The 7,276-nt window shown below is 41.9% G+C and overlaps 1 non-coding gene across 1 annotated transcript; it reads right to left on the bottom strand.

The window, feature by feature from the left end:
• Window positions 1-3,453: 3,453 nt before the first annotated feature.
• Window positions 3,454-3,526, bottom strand: TRNAG-CCC. Its single transcript has one exon. It is a non-coding gene; the product is annotated as a tRNA-Gly (tRNA).
• Between the last annotated feature and the right edge of the window lie 3,750 nt (window positions 3,527-7,276).

The following is a 7,276-nucleotide window of genomic DNA, read 5'->3' as shown; positions in this document are numbered from 1 at the left end:
AGAATATTCTAATTCTGTCTTTTTCTCTTAGAGTTTTTTCTGAATTTTAAGTCTTAAATTCTTCCAAGATGACTTAAATAATGTGTGCTCTTTCACTTTATCATTTTCAACTTCTAAAATGTTTAATCTTTGGCCAACTCTTGTCTTATCTTTGATAAAAATAATTTTGATATCATTTGTAATCATTTTGAAATATTTGTAATCTCTCAATAGCCAGGTCCCCCAAGATCTATCAAAATTGGACTTGACTAAAAATTTATATGTACAAATAAGAAATGTATTCATATACCAATGCATGTACTGAATGGAACTGGTGGCATTGATAGAAATTACTCTGTATTAGGAGAAAGAGAGAAGTTAATATTTTAAAGGTCAAATGACTCACTAAGAAAACACAACTAACATATTTTATAATTGCTCAAATATTATTTCCTCTTTGAGAGGTGTTAGAGATATTTTTTTTCACAAAAAGGTACATAGTAAATTTTCCAGAAGTAAAACCCAGTTTGAAATCTGTTTGGAGCATTTGCCTGGGGGAAATAGATGGGGAAACAGTGGAAATAGTGTCAGACTTTATTTTTGGGGGGTCCAAAATCACTGCAGATGGTGACTGCAGCCATGAAATTAAAAGACGCTTACTCCTTGGAAGAAAAGTTATGACCAACCTAGATAGCATATTCAAAAGCAGAGACATTACTTTGCCAACAAAGGTCCGTCTAGTCAAGGCTATGGTTTTTCCAGTGGTCATGTATGGATGTGAGAGTTGGACTGTGAAGAAAGCTGAGTGCCCAAGAATTGATGCTTTTGAACTGTGGTGTTGGAGAAGACTCTTGAGAGTCCCTTGGACTGCAAGGAGATCCAACCAGTCCATTCTGAAGGAGATCAGCCCTGGGATTTCTTTGGAAGGAATGATGCCAAAGCTGAAACTCCAGTACTTTGGCCACCTCATGTGAAGAATTGACTCATTGGAAAAGACTCTGAAGCTGGGAGGGACTGGGGGCAAGAGGAGAAGGGGACGACAGAGGATGAGATGGCTGGATGGCATCACTGACTCGATGGACATGAGTCTGAGTGAACTCCAGGAGTTGGTGATGGACAGGGAGGCCTGGCGTGCTGCGATTCATGGGGTCGCAAAGAGTCGGACACGACTGAGCGACTGAACTGAACTGAACTGAACTCAAAGTAACCTTTACCAATACTTAGTCGCCTTTTCCAAAAAAAAAATTTTTTTTAAGCGGCAAGCTCTTTACTGCCACCTACCGGTAGAAAATGCAATCGACTGCCAAGTGCACAGAGGACTGCCTTGAATAGAGAACCCGAGCTTTGGATGGAGCTCTGTCCCTGGCAGTTCAGCTGAAGAATCCGCCTGCAATGCAGGAGGCCTCAGTTCGATTCCTGGGTCGGTAAGATCCGCTGCAGAAGAGATAACCTACCCACTCTATTCTTGGGCTTCCCTGGTGGCTCAGACGGTAAAGAATCTGCCGCAATCCTGGAGACCTGCGTTCAATCCCTGGGTTGGGAAGATCCCCTGGAGGAGGACATGGCAACCCACTCCAGTATTCTTGCCTGGAGAATCCCCATGGACAGAGGAGCCTGGCAGGCTACAGTCCATGGGGTCACAAAGAGTCGGACACGACTGAATGACTAAGCACAGCATAGCACATATCTGTTTTATTACAAGTCCCAGGTGTCCTGGCATCTATCCAATTAACACTTGTCTGGTGTCCTTTTTCTCGCAAAACTCTGAAGTGGATGATAAATTATATGGTTATTACTGGGTCTTTCCATCATATGAAATACTTGAGTTAGTCTGATCTCTCCCAACTAAGTGCCCACACACATCTTTAATCTGAGCCTTCTTCCTAGCTCCCATTCTCTTTCCTGCCTTCACAATCAAGCTTCTTGAAAAAGTAATCTGTACACCATTTCTACTTTATTACATCTTATTCTTCCCTCAACTCACAGGACACTCCCTTCTGCCCTAAGTAGCTCAAAATTCTGCCACTTACAAGATCAAATCAGTAGGCACCTTTCTGTCTTTGTCTTAGTTCCAGCTGCTTTAACAAAGTACCATAGACAGAGTGGTTTATAAGCAATTGAAGTTTATTTCTCACAGTTATGAAGACTGGAATCTGAAATCAAGGTGCCAGCATGATTGGATTTTGATGAGAACCCTCTGCCGGCTTGCAGACTGCAAATTTCTTGTTGTAGAAATTGGTAGAAGGGAATGACCTAGCTCTCTAGTCTCTTCTTATAAGGGCACTAATCTTACCATGAGGGCTCCACCCTCATGACTTTACTACCTTCCCAAGACCCCACCTCCAAATACCATCGCTGTTGGGAGTGAGATTTCAGTATATGAATGTGGGGGACACATTCAACCTTTCTTTTTAACATTTATTTATTTATCTGGCTGTGTTGGGTCTTAGCTGCAGCATGCAGGATCTTCTATCTTCCTTGCCACATGCAGGACCTTTTAGTTACAGCACTTGGGATCTAGTTTCCTGACCAGGGGTTGAACCCAGGGCCCCTACACTGGGAGCTCAAAGTCTTAGCCACTGGACCCTAGGGAAGTCCCCAGTCTGTAAGTCTTTACCTTGCTTCGTATATTGACAGCACTGTTCTCAGTTGCTTGTCTTCCCTCCGCACCGCACTCCCATCTTCCGTGACACTTTCTCCTGCTCTCCTCCTGTATTCTGACTTCCTTTCAGTGTGCTTTGTAATTTCCTCTTCCTCTGCTTGTAGCTAAAACCTTGTGTCTCTATTAGACCATCCCTGGGTAATCACACATCATGGATTCTACTGCAGTCAAGTTGCTGAGGACTTCCTAACTCATCCACTCAGTCATTCATTCAGAAATATTTATGGAATACCTACAAAGTGCCTGTCTTGGGATATGGCAGCAAACAAAACGGAGGAAAGTTCTTGCTCTGCGTGGGGGAAAAAAATAAGTAGACTGGACAGTATATTAGAGGGTGATAAGTGATGTAGAATAGAATAATAGAGATTAGGAGTTGGGGGAGGTTGTATTAATAATTTTCAGTGGAAGGGATGGGGAAGGCTTCCTTGAGAAGGTAGCAATTTAGCTGACTTGAAGGAAGAGAAAGAGTGAGTTATGAAGGAACTTGGAGAAAGAGCGAAGGAACACACAGTGCAAAGATCCTGAGCCAAGAATGTAGGTGTCATTCTCAAGGGAGGGCAAAGGAACAAGTATGGCTCTGGAACAAAGGCAAGAGGGGGAGGGTAATAGGGATGAGGTTAGAGGACCCTGTAGGCCGTTGTGAGGACTTTAGCTTCCCTGTGAGTGAACTGATGAGCCATTGTAGGGTTTTAGGTTGAGAAGTGGGATAGTCTTATTTGTGTATTTTTGTCTTTAAGTTACTTATTTTTTTGGCTGTGCTGGGTCTTAGTTGCAGGCATGCAGGATAGTTAGTTGCGGCATGTGGGATCTAGTTCCCTGACCAGGGATCGAACCTGGGCCCCCTGTATTGGGAACCCAGAGTCTTAGCCACTGGACTACCAGGGAAGTCCCTTATTTATGTTTTAATAGACTCATTGTCTTAGATCAGGTTTCCTGGGAAACAGACTCAAACTCAGAGTGTTTACAGGAGGTTTATTGGTTATTGGAGACACCTATAATGGAGTGCCTGTCTGCTCACTCATGTCTGACCTTTGCAACCCTATGGACTGTAGCCCACCAGTCTCCTCTGTCCATGGAATTTTCCAGGTAGGAATACTGGAGTGGGTTGCCATGCCCTCCTCCAGGGGATCTTCCTGATCCAGGGATTGAACTTACATCTCCTGCATTGCAGACAGATTCTTAACTGCTGAGCCATCAGGGAAGCCCTATAAGTGTGTCAGGGAAGCCGAATTGGGCAGAGGAAGAAGATGAATTGGGATGCAGTTGCAACAAAGGCCATGGGATGGCTTTTCAGAATGATCCTAGATCTCTTTCCCATATTTAACTAGTCACTGTATGCAGGTGGCCTCCAGGGAGACAGCTGTACCCTTGGGCAAGGCAGCACCCTTCAGCTCAGGGTCAGCTGAGATTTCCAAAAGGAGATTCAGCTGAGACTCATTAGCAGTCCTCTCTCCATCCAGAAAGGGAGATCTTGATGGTGTATCACTGCATCCTTTTAGCTCCACCTGGTCTATTTAGTTCCAGTCTAGAAACATTCCTTCACCTCCTGGTTGGCCCTTGCTGCTGCAGCCTGCCTCAAAGTGCAGATGATACTCATCATCTTCCCCCTGTGATACTCCTGGTAGGTACCCCTCCCCTGCCCCCGCCAGTCCATTCTCAACACAGCAGTGTGGATGATCCTGCTAAAACACAATCAGATCATGTTACGCCTCTTAAAACCATCAAGTAACTACTGTCCATTTCAGAGTGAAAGTGAGAATCCCTTTCATGATTTATATCATATTCTCGCTTGAGACTACATCTCTCATCTCATCCTGTATTCTTCTACTCTTTATTCATTCTGCTCCCATTACACCAGCCTTCTTCCTCTTCCTTGAACACGTTTTGTAAAACAGTTTGGCAGTATCTGTTTTCCTACTCATCTTGGAGAAGCCTTAAACAAGTGGGACAATCAAAACACAAGATGCCTCAGACTGAAATGTTAAGAATTCCATCTGGTGGTGTAAAAAAAGCTGTCTTCTGCAAAGATTGTGTGATTGTTTATTATCATTTAAGCTAATTCTTAATTTAAAAGAATTCAACTATTTGCTGAAAAAAGAAAGATTCTAAAAAGAATCATTTAAATAGTACACATTACGTGAGCAGCGTGTGCCCTAGGCAAAGGCTGCCTAGTAATCCTGAAACCCTTGAAAAGAACATCTGATTAGTTTTAAAGGTTTCCCAGCTATTAGCATGGGCTTCCCAGGTGGCTCAGTGGTTAAGAATCCACCTACCAACCAGGAGATGCGGGTTCAATCCCTGGTTCAGGAAGATCCCCTGAAGAAGGAAATGGCAACCCACTCCAGAATTCTTGCTGGGAAATCCCATGGAAAGAGGAGCCTGGCAGGCTACAGTCCATGGGGTTGCAAACAGTCAGACATGACTTAGTGAATAAACAGCAGCAGCAGCAACTATAAGCCCAAAGAATTCAACTTACTGTTTAAGTGACTAAGCAAGATGGTTGCCTTAGGGTAGAAAGTGAATAAAGAGCTACAGAGAAACATTAATGATAAAGAATTAGAAGAAAAAATCCACGGATTTTTGCATACACAAAGTCACACATACTATTTTGGCTATTTAAGAGATTTTCAAGGGTAATTTTTACTTCATTGGTTGGCAAATAAGAACTAGACTCTATTCAAAGGATCTGAATAGACGATTTTTCCAAAGAAGATAAAAAGATGGCCAGTAGGTACCTGAAAACATGACCAATATGACTGATCATCAGGAAAATGCAAATCAAAACCACAGTGAAATGTCACCTGAAACATGTTAGATGGGTATCATCAAAAAGACAAGAAATAGAAAGTGTTGGCGAGGATGAAACATTTGTGTGACTCGCTTTATTGCGATATGAGCAGTCTGAGACAGAACCCACAACATCTATGAGATATGCCTACATTGATCAGATTTTATGGTTAGAAATGTCCTAAAATATGGGAAAATGAAAATATTGATGATTTAAATTCATAAAAGTTTTAAATGTTTCATGTATCAAAAGTCATTACATTAAAAGACAATAAGAAAACTATTTTCAACAAATATATATATAAAGGGTTAATATCCTTAATATATAAAGGGCTCTTACAAATAGATTAAAGCCAAAATACACAGATAATTTACAAAAGAAATAGAAGCACCTAATAAACATAAAAATATTTAATCTCATTAATGAAAAAATACTTTGCTCCTTGAATTAGAATTTTTTTAATGCTAATGTAGGTAGGATGAGCTAGAAATGTACTTGTTAAAGGAAGACATACATGTTGATACAATGCCAGCATGAACAAAGAGCCTTAAAATAATATTTATAAAGGAAATAATCCAAAATGTGGGTGAAGTATTATGCACAGAAGTGCCAATATCATTTACTATATGGGAAAAATGGGCATAACCTGTATGTCCAACAATAGGTGACCAGGTAGTGTAGACAAATGATTACTCAATTAAGTTATATTTTCTAAGACTACTAATTAAATATGAAAATGTTTATATGTTAGGTAAAAATAAATGGATGTAAATTTGTTATTTATAGTATAATAGCAAAATTTTAATGGGAAAAAGCAATATATGATTTGTATTTGGTATGATATAATTTCTTCTCTCAAAAAAAATTAGAAAAAGGCACTTTCTTTAACCAGTGGTTAAGACTCTGAGCTTCCACTGCAGGGACATGGGTTTGATCCCTGGTTGGGGAACTAAGAGCCTGCATGCTTTGTGGTACAGCAAAAAAAAAAGAAAAAAAGAATTTCTTCCTTATATTTTTCTGTATTTTCCAAACTCCCTTTTATAATTTTGTGCAACTTTTGTAGTCAGAAAAAATATTCTTCTCCAGAGCCTTCAGGATAAAATCCAAATTCCTTAGCAAAGCATATAATCTGGAGAAGGCAATAGCAACCCACTCCAGTACTCTTTCCTGGAAAATCCCATGGATGGAGGAGCCTGGTAGGCTGCAATCCATGGGGTCGTGAAGAGTCGGACACGACTGAGTGACTTCACTTTCACTTTTCACTTCATGCATTGGAGAAGGAAATGGCAACCCACTCCAGTGTTCTTGCCTGGAGAATCCCAGGGATGGCGGAGCCTGGTGGGCTGCCGTCTATGGGGTCGCACAGAGTTGGACATGACTGAAGTGACTTAGCAGCAGCAGCAGCAGCATATAATCATGATCTGGCCTGGGCCCTCTCTTCACTTTCTCACCATTTCCTCGTCCAAACTTTCCTATGGTCCTACCAAATTGCTTGCATTTCCCTACTTTCCATGTCATCGCTGTCTGGGGGTTGTTTTCTTGCTGTTTTGTTTATTTTTGCCTGGGATGCTCCTGAATGCCCTTCTCCCCCTCTGGCCTGGCTAACTGGCCTCTTCAAGCCCCAGCCCTTTGTTTTCAGGGGATAGCCTCCTCCGGGGCGCCTTGGGGTGGGTCCAATGCTCCTCTGTGCTGCCATCACAGTCCGTGCGTGGTTCCCTTCTCATAGCACTGCTCACCCTGAACTGCAGTCAAAGTGACCAAGCCTCCCTGGTTTGCCTCTCCCTAACTCTTACTCTCTGTTATCTTGTTTCCATCTTAGGCGAGGAGCGTCTTAACTCCACTGACTG

Source organism: Bison bison, unplaced genomic scaffold (assembly GCF_000754665.1).
Source record: "Bison bison bison isolate TAMUID 2011002044 unplaced genomic scaffold, Bison_UMD1.0 scf7180017864462, whole genome shotgun sequence".
NCBI lineage: Eukaryota > Metazoa > Chordata > Mammalia > Artiodactyla > Bovidae > Bison > Bison bison.
The sequence above is the reverse complement of the archived record's forward strand: the minus strand, read 5'-3'. Positions and strand labels throughout refer to the sequence as shown.